Source organism: Apostichopus japonicus, chromosome 7, assembly GCF_037975245.1.
Source record: "Apostichopus japonicus isolate 1M-3 chromosome 7, ASM3797524v1, whole genome shotgun sequence".
Taxonomy (NCBI): Eukaryota; Metazoa; Echinodermata; class Holothuroidea; order Aspidochirotida; family Stichopodidae; genus Apostichopus; species Apostichopus japonicus.
The window spans coordinates 709,242-732,606 of NC_092567.1; the positions used below are offsets into that span (position 1 = coordinate 709,242).

A 23,365-nucleotide genomic window follows, 5' to 3' on the forward strand; every position below is an offset into this window, starting at 1 on the left:
TAATTCGTATTTATCAGCATAGATCAGTGGAAGGCTCTACGTATTGCCATTGAACTCGTATTTATCAGCATAGATCAGTGGTAGGCTCTACGTATTGCCATTGAATTCGTATTTATCAGCATAGATCAGTGGTAGGCTCTACGTATTGCCATTGAACTCGTATTTATCAGCATAGATCAGTGGTAGGCTCTACGTATTGCCTTTGAATTCGTATTTATCAGCATAGATCAGTGGTAGGCTCTACGTATTGCCATTGAATTCGTATCTATCAGCATATATCAGTGGTAGGCTCTATACGTATTACCACTGAATCCGTATTTATCAGCAGAGATCAGTGGTAGGCTCTACTTATTGCCATTGAATTCGTATCTATCAGCATAGATCAGTGGTAGGCTCTACGTATTGCCATTGAATTCGTATTTATCAGCATAGATCAGTGGTAGGCTCTATACGTATTGCCATCGAATTCGTATTTATCAGCATAGACCAGTGTTAGGCTCTACGTATTGCCATTGAATTCGTATTTATCAGCATGGATCAGTGGTAGGCTCTACGTATTGCCATTGAATTCGTATCTATCAGCATATATCAGTGGTAGGCTCTATACGTATTACCACTGAATCCGTATTTATCAGCAGAGATCAGTGGTAGGCTCTACTTATTGCCATTGAATTCGTATTTATCAGCATAGATCAGTGGTAGGCTCTACGTATTGCCATTGAATTCGTATTTATCAGCATAGATCAGTGGTAGGCTCTACGTATTGCCATTGAATTCGTATCTATCAGCATAGATCAGTGGTAGGCTCTACGTATTGCCATTGAATTCGTATTTATCAGCATAGATCAGTGTTAGGCCCTACGTATTGCCATTGAATTTGAATCTATCAGCATAGATCAGTGGTAGGCTCTACGTATTGCCATTGAATTCGTATTTATCAGCATAGATCAGTGGTAGGCTCTACGTATTGCCATTGAATTTGTATGTAAATCTGGAGAAGGTTAGTAGTTTGGATTTTTATATTCTGTTTACATTTTTTCTTAATACATCCTATATTTTATTTAACTTTGGTGGTGAAATTTATAAAAAGAGACTATGATTTCAAAAACTAATTTCCAATTGAATCAATCAATTAGCCTAGTTACGCATAGGGATAAGTATTGTAACAAATAATATTGTCACAAAACACCATATTTCGTAACGACCCAGTTTTTTTATACAAAATTCAACCTTTTTGTAAACTGGCCGATTACAAGTTTTGTACCACGAAAGGGCGTTACTAAAGGATGGTCTCCAGTGTCATAATAAGAAGAGAAAAGTTATTCTGTATGAAATATATAATGGACCAGTTTTGTGTATTGTTATATATATACTTTATTACCACACGTCAACATCTTACATAGTTAGCTGCTCTATCATTCGAGTTTATGACTTCCACGTGACCATTACATTAAATGACACCAGCTCAGGTATAGCAGAGATTCCCTAGCGCCTCATTCTCATATGTCAATCAATGTACTGCAAAATGAGACATAGGCTTATTAACCATTTTAATGGGAATATACAATATTTGATGTTGGTGACATTTATTCTCCTAACAGGAAACATCCGGTAGAAGGTCAAAGGTCATATTCATATCAAGATGGTATGATAGTTGGTGGAAGATAACAATTACAGTAACGTTAAACGAGTCAGGTGATCCTTCACAGCCAAGTATCTTCTAGACGTATTGTCATAATATACAAAGAAATAATATTACATACTTCTCTCTTCGTGTATAGCAAGAATAGCGACCTCGTCTTGAACATTTCGACTTTATCTTCTCTTCCGTTTAGAGTTTCAGTTATAAGCAGATGTTTATCTTCGTAATATATTATGGCACTAAGATAAAACAATTCATAAAGAAACTCATAAACTCATAGTCAAATCTATAAGTTCAATGCACAGCAAATATTCTGTTGATGGGTAACAAAATATTGTATTTATTCTTCAATTACTCTCTTTGGATTTAATCATGATAATGTTCTTTGCAATATACAGTCTAGTACGAATTGATTGTTTATATATATTTATCTTTTAAATAAATAATGAAACATTGCATAGTACAATTATCATCCATTGTCTTATCAGATGTTTAGAATACGTGATAGATGTTATTTGAAACTATAACAAATGATCTGAGTTATAAAAAAAGAAAATGTTCGAGCATGATTAAAGTGTACATTTTTCAGACAGTGTGTCTTTCGTGTGTGGGTTCTCTAGCTGCTTACTTAAAGAAACCCATGACGGAATGGAAGTCCCCGGAGAGTAAGTCAAATAAAAGAGGACTAAGGAGAACCGCCACCACACCCATTATACCATATACTCACACCCTGTTACGAACCAGGCTACAGTGAACTACAGTGAACTACAGAGAGTGAACTACAGTGAACTACAGTGAACTATAGAAACAAAGTAAACTATACAGAAACGTTTTACCGGCTATTGCAGTTGCAGAGATACACACTTCACATAGTAATAGAGAGAAGTACATCTCAACTGGTCTCATTCATGTTTCTACTGTTTCACAGTTTCCTGCAAAGAGGAAGAGAAAGGAATTATCTTTTGATGTGTCATCTGTAGTCTCACCAACAGAATTGTAAAAACAAATTCAAATTGTTAAGCGTTACTGAGAATGAGCTCATTATGTTTCTCTTGAACTCAGATCCTGAACACAAACTTAATAAACATAGGATGGGGACTTGTTGTAATAATATTGGTGCATTATGCATATATCAGAGCGTGTCAGGGTTTTTATATCCGGAGTCGGAAAATATAGGGAGATCCCTCAAATGTATGGATGTTATACTCTCATTGTTATGATTCCAAATATTAGAAAAGAGAAGGCCACCCGGTGACTGCCATTACTGGTCCACGAAGCCTCTATGTGATATGAGGAGGGGAGGGGATGGGAGTTGGCGGGATCCTGATCTGTTTTCAGGGGTTTAGGAAGCTTCCAAAAAGTGGGAGGGGGGCACAACATCAGAGGGACACTTTCTCATTCCACAACCACCACTCGTTATGCTATAAACCGCCATATGACTTAAATATATATGATGTGTTAGTTTGCTAATAATACCATTTATTGAGATTGTTTTTTGTTAACCATGTTACAAAAAGATTTTTAAAATAGCATGTACAGACTAAAAATAAATAATTAACATTTTAATTTAACAAACGCTTAAGATATCCAAAACACAGTTCTTCATCAAAGGGCACATTTTATTTGCCAGTACGTATAGTGTACAATTGGTAATTTTTTTTTTTTAAAAGGGGTCACGTGCCCCCGGTCCCCCCCCGGCTCCTACCCCCTTGTCTGTTTTGTAAGAAAGCTTCATCCATACATGAAATTATGTTGTCTGTAGTATAAGGAGAGATATGCCCGATTCGTATCTGGCTGTCGCTGTACAATTATTTTCAAATTAACACAATATAAACGGAACTTCCTTGTAAATGTCAAAGACGAAATATTTGAATCAATGAGACACACAGACTCACTCACAAACGTAAATAAATAACTACATATTGAATAGGATTGCTATTTATTTTTGAAATGACTCACCTATTTGTAATTTCAATGTTATCATGGTAATAATCTATTAATATATAGTACGACACCAACGAAGGAAGTGACGTTTAAGTTTGGTTCGCCCAAGCATGCAAAGAGTTTAGACAGCCTGTGTGCAAACTGTGACGCACGAATCCAAATTTGGGTTCGCTAAAGTAAGTAAGTAAGTCAGAAAGTAAAAATTTATTTGCTCCATAAAAGGAAATTACGATATTCGCACATATCAAAAGTACAAAAATATATAAACATTTATTCACATTTTCACTTAAGAGTTGAAAAAGTAAGAACAGATTAAATGGATAAGAACAATAAGCATACCCATTCAAAAAGCCAAACAATTAACGACTAGAGTTATTATTGTTAAGCATTATTGCACGGGAGATGAAGGAATTACGGTGCCGATTAGTCTTAGTTGTGGGAGTCTCAGTTTGCCAATACCTCTCTTAAAGGGTGTGAAGACTCGCGAAAAAGAAACGTCTCATGCCGGTAATCTGACCTAGTTTCAGAAGTATTAGACACCACCATCGATCCCAGAAAATACACACACAGCTTGCTACCGTCGGTAATTAGACACTAGTGTACAGTCAGTACATACAGCTGCGGTCAATACCCACAGCACGGTGTAGAAACGATACAGCGATGGACATCTCAAGTCCAGCTAAAGATAACAAGGTATCACGTTTCATTACTGTCTGCATTTTGTAGCGACACGAACAAAACGTCACTTGCAAGCAACAGAAAGTTACCTTTTCCAGATGGCTGCACGCGGGTTGGGGCGAGTCTTCAATGCCTTTAATTAAGCTGTCTTGAAGGTGATGATGGAAAGGGTGGCTACAGTCACTTCACACTGTATCAAGCTTGGATTGTAGAAGACACTGGTACATAGTGTCAACAGCAGACTGAGAAGCCCCAACTATGATTTCAGCTTTCTTAATTAATAATATTATCAATACGGTCCCTTTCTGATTTACTGACATTACCACCCCAGAAATTTAGACAATATCTCCAGACTCCACATGTAGTAGAATTATAAAACAGCAATAACAATTCTGACCGCAAATTGAATAATAACATTTTCCGAAGACAATATATAGCAAAGAATGCAACTTTTTTGACTAGTACATCAATATGATCCCCCAAGACAATTGATCACTCAGCACCACTCCTAAATATTTGTATGATGAAACACGTTCTTCTTCATTACCTTTAATAATAACGGGCGGTGGTAAAATATCATTAACGTCTAAAAGCAATAATCATTTATTTTTTGTCTTAGAGACTTTTAATTGCAGAATTTTAGAGTAACAGTAATCTACGAATGACTGCAGCTGGCGCAGGTATGCCCTGTCATTATTACCATGGATGAGACCAGTCATGGCGGTATCATCGGCAAACTGGAGGACAGGTAATCCCTCCTCCAGGGATCTGTAATCAGATGTATATAATGTAAAGAGAAATAGGACAAGGACAGTCCCTTGCGGGGCCCCTGTATTGGATATAATATGATCTGAAGGAAAGTTTAACATACTGTGTTCTCTTAGTGAGATACTGCATGATCCAATTAATTAAACCACCTGGAATGTCCATTTTAAGAGGCTTAGTGACTAAATTGTGCGGTTGTATAGTAATAAAGGCAGAGGAGAAATCGAGAGATATGACACGCGCAGAAGAAGTGTTAGACTTAGAGTGTTCTAAGGAAGAGTATAACTTGTCGAGAATGAAAAGGATGGCATCTTCACAGCTACGACTAGATTGATATACAAACTGTATTAGGTCTTTAGAAAGGGAGCTTACAAATGAATGAAAATGCTTTAAAAATAAACGTTCACATACTTTCATTGGAACAGCTTTAAGTGCTACCTTGCGCAAGTCATTCATGTATGGTATTTCTGCTGATTTCTTCGGAATAGGTATAATACAGGATTGCTTCCATACTGAAGGAATGTAACCAATTTTAAAAGATCGATTATAAATGAGAGTAAATATATTGGCCAGTTCTAGTGCACAATGTTTTAATACCTTTGATGATAAATGGTCTGGACCGGCAGCTTTTGATTGAATCGAATCGAATCGATGAGAATCGAATCGATGAGAATCGAATTGATGAGAATCGAATTGATGAGAATCGAATTGATGAGAATTGATGAGAATGGATGAGAATTGATGAGAATTGATGAGTGTAACCTAGAAAATTTACGACGTACGTCATCCTCCGTTACCACTAAATCGCAATCAGAATCGGCATGCAATAAACTTAAAATTATCAAGATCTGTTGAAAAGTCATTATTGTCAAAACGGTGTTATAAAAATAATAATTCAATTTGCATAATCAACGGTAGTGGCAGGTACTTGGCAAGAGTTATATTTATGAGTGTACCCACTCATCAAACGCATACCCTCCCAAACACGCTTCATATTATTGTCTGCAAAATGTCCTATGTTTTCCTGATATTTAACATTAAAGGGTATACTCGGTTAGCGTAAAGCTTATCTCCCCGAGGCCCTGAAATAAAATAACTGATAGTGAAATGAACAAATATAATCATATAAGATAATAATAATCATATAAAAAAAAATAAGACAATGAAAATAAAAATAATGATAATGATGAGCGGCCTTCTCTTCCTTGATCACCCCGTTGAAGTTCAAACTGCCCTTTTTTTTAGTCCCTCCCGATCTCCTTCCCAAAACAGTTCCCTTTTTCTTGTTGATACTATTTTTGACCCTTTTTGAGATCCAGGGTTAATTGTATATTTTAATCTGCTTGTGGGGATGGTTGACTCGACACAAAAGTTGATATAATGGCTTTCAGATTCTCTTAGTTCATCCAGAGGTCACTGCAAGCTTCAGCAAACATTTCTCAATCCGTACAATCGAGTTCCGCTCGTAGATGGTCTAATGAATTAGCATTCCATCGCTGATCTGTAATAATAGAGGGCTTTTGTCTTTGTACAATAGGTCTATACTTTGGCACCAGGTTAACAAAGTATATGATCGGCTTTTCCAAATTTGGGTAGCTGAATAGAGAGGTATGCGTCCTTTAACATTGGAGTAAAGTAAGTCAAGGGTTGCACACTCTGTTTATAGCTCCATGGTAATACACACTGCTCTTCTTAAGGCTACAATAATTAAACCTCCATTGATCATTGTAAGAGCATCCGGGCAGAGGCCTCAAGTTCATGAATAACATCAGAAAGTTCCAATGCAGCCGGTTTTGATTCGTTGCGATTGGGCACATACAAGGGCGTAGGAACCGGGGGGGGGGGCTGGGGGGGGGGGGCGCCAGCCCCCCCAGTGAAAAATATGGAGGGGCGGAAGTATCATTCCGCCCCCCCCCCCGCTTCGCAAGTCAGAAAACCCCTTTTCATTTCCAAATGAGAAAAAAAATCTCATTTGGAGCACCAAATTGCATCTAAGGCCAGGTGAAAATGCAAAATTATATACAAAATGGAGTGGGTGGGTTGAAGTGTGCTATATTGCACCAAATTGCATCTGAGGCCACCTGGAAATGCAAAAAATTCCAAAGGGGAGGGGGACACCCCTCCCCTTAGACCCCTCCCCCAGGCCGGCCTTCAGTCTTCAGCCCCCCACTCAAAAGTACCTTCCTACGCCACTGGACACATATATGGTGTGAACAATAACATGTGAAAACTCCCGTGGCAGATAATAGGGTCGTACACTGAGAGATCAAATTTCAATGTTTGTCGAACATAAAGAGTGGCGTTTGAAGGTCGCGTTATTAGGGTGGCGCCATTTTTCATTTACATAGATACAAACACCACCCCTTTGCCTTTTCCAGAATCAACAGTACAATCCCTTCGTAAGCAATCTGAAACCATCAATAGACAAATGGGCATCACTGTGGTGTTCTGTGAACCAGGTTTCAGTAAAGGACAGTATGCTAGCGTTACGATATTCTTGTAAATACGTCACATTAGCACAGATTTCATCAATGTTATTGCTCAATGATTGTACATTACCCATAATAAATTATGGCAGATATGGTTTGAATTTGTGTCTGCGCATCCTTCTTCTCACCCTTTCTGGTTTACCGAATTTCCTACTACGAATTTCCTTGGAATGTCAGTATAGTTAAATTGGCACACGTCATTGTGTATAGGCTGGCTATACGTAGAGCATGTAGTTCATCCGACTAATATGAAGTCCTACCGGACGGTAGTAAAACGCTGGATTCTCCGAAACATAGACATACTGTTACAAACAGAATAAATAGTCCAAACGACCAAACCTTTAAACCATATTGGTAAATACAATATACAGAAGAAGTCCGTAAAGAACTTCAAAAAGACATAAACAAATCAAGAGAGTAATTGCGAGTCGTGTCGCCCAGAGCCGTATATAGAGAGAGTTTGGCCAACTGGCGATTTGTGACGTCACACGCAAACCATGGGCATCAAAATAGGTCCAGTTGTCGTTACCAGTTGCGCGAAACACGAAAAACACCACACACAATATATAGCAGCTTTGCACACTGTGCTCGTTGCGAACAAACGAAGCGACTCAGAATGTCTGATTTTGACAGGCATACGAGGAACAAATGGATATCAGGTAATGAATTAGAGTATGCGTTAGTTAATGACATTTACGTTTATCTTCACACCTGAAATGCATAGAAAACTAGCTGAAAACCTGTCATTACACTTGTTTTATTTTACGCCTCATACTACTAGTCCTACTTTAGTCATACAAACGAAAAGCACACATCACAGTCCTGGCTAGGCTAGATTACAGACGCACAACTATAGCATCAGGCCTACATTAATAGATCCATCAATTAAATAAAGTAGGCCTACACATAAAATGACAATTTATGCTTCACTGATCTTTTCAGGTTTGCCAAAAAGTAGTTGTACCAGAGGTCATTGTATTAAACTCCAGAAGTTACATAGTAGGATTAATATTCGGCATAACTTTTTCTCTAAAGTCTAATACAACTTATACAAGGGTTGTGAATGGATGGAATGGTTTGCCTGAGAAGGTTGAATTGCAAGTAGTGTGAATGGGTTTAAGAATACTTTGGATGAGTACATTAAGCATTGTAATTGGGTATGACATTTTATGTCCTTGGTTTTATTCCTCTCATAGAGCCTTAGGGTCCTTAATGGGGACTTGAATGTCTCTCCTGGTCTTTTTTTCTACTAAACTAAACTATATACTTGAGTGTAGGAGTTAGCAATAGATGGGAGTCTGTGGGCAAACCTAAGACTGATATTGTGGTGTTAATTTCTCAGGAATGTAGTACTAGGCTATAGTAGGTGCAACAGATTGAATGGGTCTGTCGAGAAAAAAAAAAACCTGCAACAACTGAATACTGGTGTATGTTGTAGCTTGTGTATTTTCCATTAACATATATACTATACGGTCATGTCCTTAATAAGGTTTCATGGATCACACTGACATAGTGTGCCTACTTGTCAGTGTTGTCAACTGAGCACAGGGCTGATGACATCATTCAGTTTGTTATTATGCAGACAGCAAATGGCCATAATGATAATTATTAATTGTTACTTATTCTTCATACTGCCCTTACTGGCCTTACCTGAACAGTGATGTATAAAAATGCAAGAAGTCTTTAAGCTTTTCATTTAAGAATCGTTTCAGCCTGTCCTATTTCAAACATATGATTGGCAGGTTTCCACGTTACATAGCTTATCAAAATGGAGCTGTTCTGTAAGGCAAGAAAATCACACATATGCATGCATACAAACACACTCATATATAACAATTTCTGAATATCTTTTCAGCTGCCCAAAGGTACTGGAATGCAAGCTCTGTTGGGTGAATTAAAAAACCCTCATTGTACTCTTTTATCATGGTCGGCTTAGCTGGAACCAGCAATGATGGTGATGTGGATTTGACAGTACCTAGACAAGAGCTCTGCTTTGTGTTGAAGTGGGTTCAACTTGCTCAAGGCCATGACAGGATGACGACTAGACATTAGGATGAATTATCTGTTGCAGAGCTCTATAAACCAGGCAGTTGTTAAAACATCCATTGATTGGGTGACCCTCACAGTCTACCAGGCACTGCATTGCAGAAGCAAAATGAAGTGTGTGTGATACCTTCATCTTATGAGAGTGGAATGGTATCAGTGTGGCCTCTGTCAATTTGGCTTCAAGTCTTTGTTTTCTTGAAAGCTGAGAAGATCTTTCAGTGGTTTCACACTGACCTCTGTACTTGACAATTCATGTGTATTTGCCAGCTCAGGAGGAAGCCAGATTTTAATTACATTAACCAATGCTGACTTTTTTTTTGGACAGGAGGTACATCTGCAAGGAGGTGAAGGAAGCAGTTGGAGTTACATGGATGTGGAATCTTGTTGATAGTCTGGCAGTCTTATCCACAGATTATCCCAAAGCTTCTCCACATTGCCACATTCAGAACTTATTACATTGATAAACTTGAAAATTGCAGGAATCTAACGAAGCACCCATCAAGGGAATTTGTTTGTATAATTATTGAAAGCTGTGACCTTCTGATGTGACAGACTAATGTGAAATAAAGGGCAGTAGATTACCTTGTAAATGAACCTTGTTATTGTTTGATTGTATCTAATGTTTGCAAAATTTTAAGTTGCATGCTACCAATTGAAACATAATTCTTTCTCTATTAATGGGATATAAATACTTCTCCTTAAAGGGTGTGGAGACTCCCGCACAAAGAAACATCTCATGCCGGTTATCTGACCTAGTTTCGAATGCGGTGTAACAGAAGTGTTAGACACCACCATTGATCCCAGAAAATACACATACAGCTTGCTACCATCTGTAAATAGACATTAGTGTACAGTCAATACAAACATCACAGTCAATACCCACAACACAGTGCACATAGCAGCGTGGACATCTCAGGTCTAGATAAAAGATAACAAGGTATCAGGTTTCATTACTGTCTGCATTTTGTAGCGACACAAAAAAAACTTCACTTGCAAGCAACGGAAAGTAAACTTTTTCAGAGCGCGGCATGCGGTTTAGGGCAAGTCTTCAATACCTTTAAATATACTGCATCGGTTGTTGTCACTTGATCATTTGCTTGTGTGTGAGCTAAACAGCTTAAATAATATGTAAAAAAATAATGCAAACTTTCAAATTGCCAGATATTTACTTGCTCAAAATCATTATCCAATCATGATTTGTTGCTATCCTTGAGTCCATTATTCAGATGATGAGGCAGATTCCCTTCATCTCTCCATGATGAAGGTAAAACCTTATATCTTAACCAACTGCCATTGAGTGTCCATTTGAAAGTTTCAAACACACAAGTGCATTGATTAAAACAAAGACTTTATTGCTGTGGTTGCAGGAACTGGATTTCAGTCTAGTAGTCACTCACCAGGTTTGTCATTATCACAGTCTGCTAACTGGCTTTTTATGTTAGGAGTTTTTCTTCAGAGCACATGTCACCTTTGATTTGTAAAAAAAAGTCCTGAAATTCAGGGAGTTAAAATTTACTGTCTAAATATAATTTAAAAAGATTTTTTTTAACTTCAATTGTCAATGTGGGTGTCAATTAAGGGAATAAGGAGGTACTGATGCAACTTTGATAAATGATAGTTGACTGCATCCAAATTAAACCAAGGCCTAGGCTATACTTTTGAAGAAGAAAAACTTAGGCTGAATTCATGTTAGCCTAAAAAGCCTAGGCCAATGCTGACAATTAACACAAACCAAGATCATTTAACCATTTGGGCACTTGTTTATGGCATACTAAAAGGGTCTATATAATTAGGCCTGTATGTGTACACAACCCACAAGTTACCAATGAGTATAGACCTAGCCTAACTAGTTTAGGCCTAGGCTACTTTGTTTTCCTTAGACCTAGTTTAATTGGGCCTTATACTGTGCCATATTATGTAATGTGCTATAACAGTTGTAGTAATAGCAAGAATGGTCCAGGTCTAACTAAGCCCAGGCTTAACTTATGCTTCGGGCTTAACTAAGGATTAGGGCTTTACGTGATGCCTAGAGGCTAGCCCACCCTTTTACATTAAACTAAAAGTGATACTTTTTTAGGCTAGGCATAGCCTAGGCATACAATAACTAGGAATTAGGATAACTATATGTGCGACTGAAACTGCCATGCCTATGATTAGGAGAGCTGGCATAATGAAATCGAATTTGTGGATCGTAAAACGAGAGAGAATAGCCATGCATGTAATTACAGAAACCAGTCTGAACGTAAAATTCTCGCATTACTTGTACATTACTCGTATTACACTAGGGCCTATGGCTAGTAATATGGGCCTAGGCTACACAGACTTTTTTTCATTAGATCTCCATCTTGTTCTTTCTACTTCCAAAAAATTCCTCTTCTTTTATGGTCAGTCGGATAATCAAACAACAATATCCATGTTCTGACCGATTGCAGCATCCCCAGCACAATTTCTTTCATAATTTCGTACTTTTTTCGTGTACACAAACGATAGTCTATACACTGTGAGTATGCGTGTCGCCTGCTATAAAGTTTTCAAGTGGACCTATTTTACCACCCTGTGTGGGCGTTTTCCCTCTCGACCAATCCAAATCGGTTACATGGTTGGCCAAACTCTCTCTATATACGGCTCTGGTGTCGCCACTAGGGTAGCGCCACCTATCGCTGCATACGACATTTAATGGATTTATTTAGGTCATGACCAAGTCTCAGAGCAATTGGCGAGGGTTCACCCCACCAATTCTTTACTACCCCATCAGCAGCGACTGTTCTTTAAGGTTGTAATGGTTTATTCATACTTTCCTAACTATTCCTTAATATATTGTCTACATTCATGACTAAACGAGCCGATTTTCTCATCTTTTGACAATTTAAAAATTGGATAAAACGAAAGACTCGCGTGGTCTGGAAACGGGTATTTTCCACCATCTTTGTCACAGAGTTCATTTTAATCTTAACAAGATCTGCTTTTGATAATGAGGGGTACGTAACATCAAACATCTTGTAGAGGAAGAACTGGGAATAAAGAAGGTTTAGCTGTGGAACTTCCAGAGGAGTCCTCGGAACTCAGGAATTCGCGAAGAAGCCATCATTGGCTTATCAAAGCCGCAAGCTGACTGAAGTCAGTCTCTTAGATTCATATATAACGTCATGACTATATATGAATTGTCAACAACTCTGTAACTGGACGACATACATTAATCTGGGAGTGACTCGAATCGGGGACTTATGTTTGAAGGGCACCGGCGTTAACCACTGAGCTAACACTCCTACATATGTGACATCATTATGAATGAATGAACACATTATTTGTGACATCATTATGAATGAATAGAGTGTCCCTCATTCTTTGAGAATCAACGCCGACTTACCAATGACATTATTTAAACAGTGAGATTGTACAAAAAATAAGTAATTAAAATGTCTTACCTCCAACTGATGGTTCGTTAGTCTCCATGGTGGTAGTTAAGTAGCAAGTGCCCGCATTTCATAAGGAGGATCCGATTAAAAATGTAAAATTAATGGTTTCATCCTGCTTCTTTTTCAAGTTCGAAATCCTTCAGACGTTTGACGAAATAAAATAGCCCGATAAGAAATCTATGCACACTCCTTGCCGTGCGTACACAAACATATTAAGGAATGGTATATCTTGGCGTATATGTAATAAAGGTGATGTGATTGTAAACTGTGTCGCACTAACGACAGGGTTGACCACATTTATAATAAACCTTATGTAAAAAAAAGTCACGCACATAACATGTGGTTACTGTGGTAGGAGGTCCCCCCACAAATAATTCGCATGACGTAAAAGTTAAGGTTACAATAATGTCCCACCTACACAAAATATCGATGAAATAAATCGCTCTAGGCTCTCTTTGATACGTAAAAAGAAACATCTTGCACGGATGCAATGGATTTACTGTAAGATTACTAAGGATTTACATACGATTGTTCCTCTTCTTTTTGCGTCGAACTGTCAACCTCTTTTTTCTATAGTAGTGCAAGAAAGTGATGGCGCACTTTAACAACTATAATAAGATTGCGCTCGACAAGATCTATGTGAGACATTTGTCATATTTGTTTAAAGTCTTCTGACTATCAATTTGGCAATTTCCTTTACATTGTCCCCGTATATTAACAACATTAGTAGTAATGTTGGTATACGTATTGTTATACGTAACATGGTATACGTATTGCAATTGTTTTACGTAACATGATATACGTATTGTTATACGTAACATGGTACACGTATTGTTATACGTAACATGGTATACGTATTGTTATACGTAACATGGTATACGTATTGTTATACTTAACATGGTATACGTGTTGTTATACGTAACATGGTATACGTATTGTTATGCGTAACATGGTATACGTATTGTTATACTGTAAGTAACATGGTATACGTATTTCTATATGCCAATGACACCAAACGTGTGTCTTGTTGATGAACTAGCCCAATGCCTAAAAAATGTTGCTGAGAGACTTCGAGCTGCGAATGATTAGTCGTTATTCTTTATGCTATATTCAATTTCATAATTAGATAAACTAATGTAATAAAGTTATGTGTAGAATTGTTTGTTTTTTACTTAAAGGACGCCACCAACAGAATCTCATAGTGTCATTCATGTCTTTTATTGAAGTAAACTGTGAGATTAGTTGGTGGCGTCCTTTTGGGTAAGAAACGTCACATTATAACTTAGGACTTAGATCACAGGACCTCATAGCGAGCATGTCAATTGGGGTGATGGCGTAAAAGTGGAATCTTAGATCACTAAACTTGTGTGCAAGTCCACATTTATAATGAGATTTTACTGAAAGGTTTCATCAATGGTCTGATATAATCTCTGAACTCCAATTCATAGGCACATTTCTTGAGCCACTGCTCAACATTCATTTGAAATAACAATTTTTCTAGCTCACAAAAATTGCCCGTGTCTTGCAAAGTACTTTCAGTTATGATCCGATGAACTCACAGATAACTCGGAGATAAATAAAATAAAATATCCGTCAGGAAAGTATATCATTTACATCAAAAGCTATTTATGACACCTGCTCACAAAGTGTATTAGACGTTGTACAATTTCCTACAAAATCTGCTTGTTCTTTTTGGCCGATATTTGCTGCAAAAAATGTTTGAAAGCAAAGGAGTGGAGAGGAGAGTGTGGGCATGTAGCGGATGGTTTGACCCCCTAGAGCACCGAGGCTGGTTAGAAACCAAGGCAACCGGTGGTGCACACTTGAAAGTGAACAGGCCAATAAAATCTATGTGATTTCACTATAGTGTTCAGCCAGGTTAAGAAGTTAAGTACTGGTCGTACACGATAACTCTGACAATTCATGATAGTCAAATAGAATGCTATTTCAGATTGGTGATCACATGACAAAAAGTGAGGGCGCTATTTCACGTGCAATTTTTTGTTTTCATTCTGTATGCATTCGTTGATGGGTTTAAACCATGCAGTGTTCTAATCTTGTGAATTAAGATGTACCCCCACTCAAGATTTGGTGATCGGTTAAATATTGACGACGCAATGACTGATTATTATGAATAGTTATAGGACGGTCATTTGGAAAATTGTTTTATATATTAAGTTTTAAACCCTTGTTAATGGATACAGAGGTGTTAATCCAGTACCCATGCATCTTGGTGTTCCCAATATTTTACTTTCATGATTTTGGTGTGGGTGTACGGACAAATAACTAATGTTATGCACGTGACCAACTCTTCTGACTGTGTGGCATCAATATGTATCTGTGCTCAGATATTTATTACAATCACTAATATCATGTTATATTGTTGTCCATGTTTCTAATCCTGTTCTCAAGTCATGTACATTTTATTTCACATATTTCAGAGGCTGTTTTTCGTTGGTTATTAAATCGACAGTAAGCTCTAATCTCTGATGTCGCCCTTATTGCTGTAACCAATTCTAATCGTCGGTTTTAGCCATCTTGGCCTCTTCATTCCTTGGTGAACAGCCCTTCATTATGAGAAGTACTATTTTCTCTGTTATATGCATAAACTGGAAGTTAAAACATGGTGATGGAGTAATGAAACTGTTTATCTATCATTAGAAATGTTTGTTTGGTTTTGCGCACATTTATTGCCTATTAGCTCGTATGACCAATTCGTCCTGTTTAATATCGCTCACATCATTTGTAATTGTTACAACAAAAAACATTGAAACACGTTTGCAATTCAAATGATAAGGACAATGGATTATAATTGGACCATGCGATGCTTCATGATTTCGTAATATTTATTTCAAAGATAAATATTTTTTAACAATCTATTCATATTAAACTGTATTTTACAAGAAAATCATAATGATCAAATACAAAGAAAAATAATTAATAAATAAATACGATATTTTGTAACCCACCAACAATTTTACTGTGCATTGAACTTATAGATTTTAACTATGAATGTATAATATTCTTTATGTATTGTGTGATCTTTATATAGTGACATCATATATTATATGGTATAAGGTTACCATCTGTGTGTTAAACCATCTGTGTAAGATATAGTATGTGGTATATATTACGTGGTATATATTGTATGGTATAATATCCACCAATATATGATATAAGATACCATCTGTGTGTTCAACCATATGTGTAAGATCACCATATGTGTTTTAATATTATCATTAGTGACATCCTATATTATATGGTATAAGGTTACCATCTGTGTGTTAAACCATCTGTGTAAGATATAGTATGTGGTATATATTACGTGGTATATATTGTATGGTATAATATCCACCATTATATGGTATAAGATTACCATCTGTGTGTTCAACCATATGTGTAAGATCACCATATGTGTTTTAATATTATCATTAGTGACATCATATATCATGTGGTATAAGGTTACCATCTGTGTGTTAAACCATCTGTGTAAGATATAGTATGTGGTTTATATTATGTGGTATATATTGTATGGTATAATATCCACCATTATATGGTATAAGATTACCATCTGTGTGTTCAATCATATGTGTAAGATCACCATATGTGTTTTAATATTATCATTAGTGACATCATATATTATGTGGTATAAGGTTATCATCTGTGTGTTTACCATCTGTGTAAGATATATTATGTGGTATATATTACGTGGTATATATTATATGGTATAATATCCACCATTATATGGTATAAGATTACCATCTGTGTGTTCAACCATATGTGTAAGATCACCATATGTGTTTTAATATTATCATTAGTCACATCATATATCATGTGGTATAGGGTTACCATTTGTGTGTTAAACCATCTGTGTAAGATATAGTATGTGGTATATATTACGTGGTATATATTATATGGTATAATATCCACCATTATATGGTATAAGATACCATCTGTGTGTTCAACCATATGTGTAAGATCACCATATGTGTTTTAATATTATCATTAGTGACATCATATATTATGTGGTATAAGGTTACCATCTGTGTGTTAAACCATCTGTGTAAGATATAGTATGTGGTATATATTACGTGGTATACATTGTATGGTATAATATCCGCCATTATATGGTATAAGATACCATCTGTGTGTTCAACCATATGTGTAAGATCACCATATGTGTTTTATGTTACCATAAGTGACATCATATATTATGTGGTATAAGATTACCATCTGTGTGTTTACCATCTGTATAAGATATATTATGTGGTATATATTACGTGGTATATATTATATGGTATAATATCCACCATTATATGGTATAAGATACCATCTGTGTGTTCAACCATATGTGTAAGATCACCATATGTGTTTTAATATTATCATTAGTGACATCATATATCATGTGGTATAAGATTACCATCTGTGTGTTTACCATCTGTATAAGATATATTATGTGGTATATATTACGTGGTATATATTATATGGTATAAGACCCACCATTATATGGTATAAGATACCATCTGTGTGTTTAACCATCTGTGTAAGATCACCATATGTGTTTTAATATTATCATTAGTGACATCATATATCATGTGGTATAAGATTACCATCTGTGTGTTTACCATCTGTATAAGATATAGTATGTGGTATATATTACGTGGTATATATTATATGGTATAATATCCACCATTATATGGTATAAGATACCATCTGTGTGTTCAACCATCTCTGTAAGATCACTGTATGTGTTTTATGTTACCATTAGTGACATCATATATTATGTGGTATAAGATTACCATCTGTGTGTTTACCATCTGTATAAGATTTATTATTTGGTATATATTACGTGGTATATATTATATGGTATAAGAACCACCATTATATGGTATAAGATACCATCTGTGTGTTTAACCATCTGTGTAAGATCACCATATGTGTTTAATATTACCATTAGTGACACCATATATTATGTGCTATAAGATTACCATCTGTTTATAAATGAAACTATGAAAGAAGAAAAGAAGAGAATAAAATCCGAAATATTCAAGACGAGGTAGCTTCCTTACTATACACGAAGAAGGAATGGCAAGGTGAGCTCACCATGCATGTAATATTTTTGTTTTCTTTTGTGTATCATGACAATACGTTTTGAAGATAATGGCTGTGAAGGCTCACCGTACACGTTAAACGTTACTATAATTGTTATCTTCCACCAAATATGAAATTAATTTGATATGAATATGGCCTTTGACCTTCTACCGGATGTTTCCTTTTAGGAGAATAAATGTCACCAAACTCAAATATTGTAAATTCCCATTAAAATGATTAATAAGCATGTCTCATTTTGCAGTACATTGATTGACTTGTGAGAACGAGGCGCTAGGGAATCTCTGCTATACCTGAGCTGGTGTCGTTTAATGTAATGGTCACATAGAAGTCATAAACTCGAATGATAGAGCAGCTAACTATGTAAGATGTTGACGTGTGGTAATGAAGTATAAATATATGTATATATATAAATATACACAAAACTGGCCCATTATATATTTCATACATGATAACTTTTCCCCTCTTATTATGACACTGGTGACCATCCTTCTAGTAACGCCCGTTTATCGCACAAACTTGTAATAGGCCAGTTTACAATAAGGTTGAATTTTGTAAAAAAACTGGGTTGTTACAAACTTTGATGTTTTGTAGGAAAGTCATTTGTTATAATATGTATATGTTATGCGTAACCAGGCTAATTGATTGAACCTATTGTTAATGAGTTATCGAAATTACAGTATCTTTTAATTAATTTCCATCACCATCGAATATGTTATTTGTTAAGAGATCATTGCATAAAAGAAAACTTTGACCAAAGCATGAACAGCAAAACTGCTACATTATTGTCCAACTGGTGGCCATTCTTTCAGAACCGCACTTTTATCGTACACAAGTCAGTGATCGGCCTTTAAGAAAACAAAAACAAATTGGCATTTTGTATGGAAATCATTTTAATACTCAGGAAGTGATAATATGTATCCTATAAGTAACAATACTAATCGTTTGAGTCAAGTGGAAAATATGTTGTTGAAAATATAATCTATTTTAATTAATTTACACTAACATCCTTAAAACAATATATGGTATGTGTTAAGAGATCATTGCATAACGAAATATGAACAGAGTATTAACATCAAAACTACTAGCCTACTCCAGATAAATACGAATTCAATGGTAATACGTAGAGCCTTCCACTGATCTATGCTGATAAATACGAATTCAATGGCAATACGTAGAGCCTACCACCATGATCTATGCTGATAAATACTAATTCAAAGGCAATACGTAGAGCCTATACTCCAGATCTGCACACAAACTCAATGGCAGTACATAGAGCCTACCACTGATCTATGCTGATAGAAACGAATTCAATGGCAATACGTAGAGCCTACCACTGATCTATGCTGATAAATACGAATTCAATGACAATACGTAGAGCCTACCACTGATCTAAGCTGATAAATACTAATTCAAAGGCAATATGTAGAGCCTATACTCTAGATCTGCACACAAACTCAATGGCAGTACGTAGAGCCTACCACTGATCTATGCTGATAGAAACGAATTCAATGGCAATACGTATAGAGCCTACCACTGATCTATACTGTCCTTGTTAGTGTTAACATGTCTCGTAATCAATACGATGTCAATGAAAATAGAACTCACAATACAACTCGTATCACCAAATGACGTCATAACCAGCTGACAACATGACCTTCTAAACTTCAGCTTTGATCTCGCTTACCGTTCAATATATTTTCGCTTTCCTCCTGTTCCTGTGTCGTTTCATCATGTGTATAGATAACTCCTATACACGAGGACACTACTAATGCGGTAGCAACCAAAGTCGTCCAATGAAGAGGATTGCTAAAAAAAATGAAATCACCCAAATACGTCATTACCACTTCCGATGTCAAAATAACCGATACAGATGTGGGATTCTCATTATTTATGGCATATAATTTTAATAAAACTGCTAGAAAGAATACAAATCCAGCTAAAAATGTCAATATCAAATTCGATGCATTGTCTGGAATTTGCCAAGCGCTGAAGATTGTACATAGAATAATAGTACAAATGAGGTATTGCAATGAATAAGAAAATGAGATGACCAGAATCCCAATTTGATTTTCTGTTACCTTCCGGGCACTAACTAGACCTCCAGCCGACATTGCAGCCCCAAGTAGAGCAAACACGACACCGACTATTTCAAACCGGTCGTAGTCTTCAAGAACTCCCGAGTTCTCAAGGATAGATGGCAGAGATATTACTACCACTGCAGAGAATGCCGTTGTCGCAAAGACAGCATCGGTCCATCGAAAGTTGATTTTAAGGAACACTACACTTAACAAAATAGTAAAAATTGGCTCCGTGTAAAAAATCAAGGTAGCATTACCAGGCCCTATTGAGAATATGGCCAGTGCGAAACCAATGTGGGCTACAGAGCCTAGAAAACCGGTAAAGATAATGAGAAATAGCTCCTCTCGCCTGATATTAGTAAACGATTGTCTGGCGATTATTACTATAGGGATAAGTAATATTGTCTGTATGAATGAACAGCAAACTAGAATGAAGAACGGATGAGCGGACTGTCGAACGTTGAATAACAGCAAATTTTCGGCCGAATAGAAACCAGCAGAGAAGATAGCTGAAATACTGCCAATAACACGATCAAGAATCTTCATCTCGAGTAGAGTCGAACTCGATTCCCCGTTGATATTTCGTTATGATCTCTACGTGGCTAGTCCTCTTACTATAGTATTTGAAGCACTGGATTGCGAAGACTCGATGTCAACTGAATTTGGCTACACGTAGAACTGATATATTCTCTGATCCTGTCGCTGTTTGGGTGGTGGTATAGATGGAGAGTGTGACTGAAAGTAACCAGATAAAAAAGTATTTAAGTTCGACAAAATCTTACTGCTCATAATTCCCTTATTGCATAATCATGACAATGCAAAAGTGATAAAAACGGTGTCGTTGTTATGAACCAACTACCTGCATGCTTAAAGTACTTTTTTCTTTTTCAATCAGTCGTAGATTAAAAAACAAAATAACATTTTATAGTCTGTCCTTTATAACACAACTGCTAGGTTCCAGATATAGTTCTATAGACGAGAATGTAACGAGATTGCTCATCGCATGCCGTGATTTGGATCACTTCCAACGTCAAAACCTACGTAATTAACACTAGTTTACGTGAGATAAAAACAAAATCACCATGGCTACGAAAGATAAGTATTGAAATATTATGGAGTTATCAGCAAACTAAAACATACCTACATGACAACTTTTTTAAATTTAAAACAAACAACCTTTATCTGTTAATAAGTTGTGTCTATTCGACACGCTGGTACAGCTTGCTGTGCAAGTTATACTCAAACAACAAGACCATACAAGACCATAGCAAGATCATACATATTATCTTTACGGCATATGTTATGGTTTTATATATATATGGTATATGGTATATATATATATATATATATATATATATATATATCTGTGTGTGTAGGCCTTTGTTCCACGTTTGTTTCATACATTATATAAAAATTAACACTTTTAGCAACACATATGACATGATAACAGCACAACATTATTTTAACAACGGATATCGTTCATTTTCAGACACGCCTTTGTCCTTTTTCTAGCGCGTAACGAAGGTCACTTTTGCGCTGAAGAACACAGGCGTGACTGCAATATTCGATATTGGCTATTCAAACATGTTTTGTTCTGATGATGTCATCTGTGTGGTAAACAGTGTTAATTTACATACTTTTTTTTAAATGATGAGTTTACTAACATTATGGGAACTGATAGGCTATAATAACACTAAAGAAATAAAATATAAAAAAAAGTTGGGGTATTCTTATCCATGAATTTTATTTTCGTACGATGCTCACTAATATTTAAAATATGATGTTAAATTTAACAGCTCATCAGTCAATGACTTATTTTTATGTTTATTTATATTACTATTTCCATTGCAGTTTGTCGTGCATTTGATACATGCCGTTGGTAATGATTTAACTTATATTGCTATCTTCCCATACAATATGAGTTGTCTATATGGTGTGGAGCAATGGGTTGTATGCGAAATGGATAAGCCCGTATACCTTTATCGTTGAGTGTGTTCAAGGTGAAATCTCACACAACCCTGTACCGTTGTGGTTAATGGTTCATAACATGTCAACAGTAACATTTTGGGCCTAAAGTGATCATTACACTACATCGGTATTCGACATCCCATTAACACTGTTTACTATAATATCAATTGCTAATGTATATGCGTAGGTTACAAACAGTAAATAGGCCTACACCATTCGTCGGAAAGAAAAAGAAACTTCCAATGACTATTCTTAAAGTGAAATATAACAAAGCTTAGATTACTTATAATATGCCAAATTGCTGTTTTTTTTTAGTTCGTCGTGCTTCTATAGGCTAATTATTGTCTAATCCTGTTTAATGAATAGAGAAGTTCCCTAGCTCGACTATAGCTAATGATGTTTCTATGAGAATATGATACACAGTTTTTCACAGTATCCGATGACAAACTTAACGGGTAGCTAGCTGAAATAAGGGTGAAAAGCAAATTTAAATACGTCGATACAAAAATACTTACATACCACATGTTCGACCAAGGACGACATCTGTGACTAAATGGCAGTTAAATATATTCGTTAGTAATTATATATTCTGTTCATTGATATTATATTGATTTGTTTTGGGTCAAATTGCCAAGTACATTACAAAAACGTAAATTGTGTGGAAATGGTAAAGAAAGGATGAAATTGTTTACATAAAAAAAAAATGAAATTTGGACTTGAATGATACAGTGAAAACCAACTTCAACACGTCGAACAGTCACTTTTTGATTATTTGTTAACTAATATAGGCCTATACTGATTGGCATAACTGGTATTTAACACCAACACTTTTCTTTGCATAGCATATTTTATTCTACGTAAGCATTGCTCAATCATGCAAGGGAAATTGTTATTGTAAGTATTATCTCATATACGCTAATCATACTAGTATGCCCTAATCATACTATTTACAAACATTGTGTTGAAAGCAAACCTGCATATTGTACTGCATTCATCGGACTAGAAACGTCAAATAATATGTTAATGATATATACTCCGCTAATTAACGTGCTCATTGACTTAAAATGATCACCGCAAAAATTAACGTTTTTCAACTTGTTCCAAAGTGACAGTCACCTTTTCAAATTCACCTAGTCTAACCATAGCCACCATTTTGTGTTTCCAAACCCCGTACAATGGTTAAAGAATAATGCATTTTAATATCACTATTAACATTAGTCTCTATAT

The 23,365-nt window shown here is 36.1% G+C and overlaps 2 long non-coding RNA genes across 2 annotated transcripts; one reads left to right on the top strand and one right to left on the bottom strand.

Annotated features, from left to right (window-relative positions):
• Positions 1-1,524: 1,524 nt before the first annotated feature.
• On the bottom strand, positions 1,525-13,553 carry LOC139970245 (uncharacterized). The gene is made up of 3 exons (XR_011794071.1): positions 12,990-13,553; positions 2,479-2,574; positions 1,525-1,881 (listed from the first exon to the last, which is right to left on the bottom strand). It is a non-coding gene; the product is annotated as an uncharacterized lncRNA (long non-coding RNA).
• Positions 7,953-10,158, top strand: LOC139970246 (uncharacterized). The gene is made up of 2 exons (XR_011794072.1): positions 7,953-8,177; positions 9,374-10,158. It is a non-coding gene; the product is annotated as an uncharacterized lncRNA (long non-coding RNA).
• Positions 13,554-23,365: the final 9,812 nt, after the last annotated feature.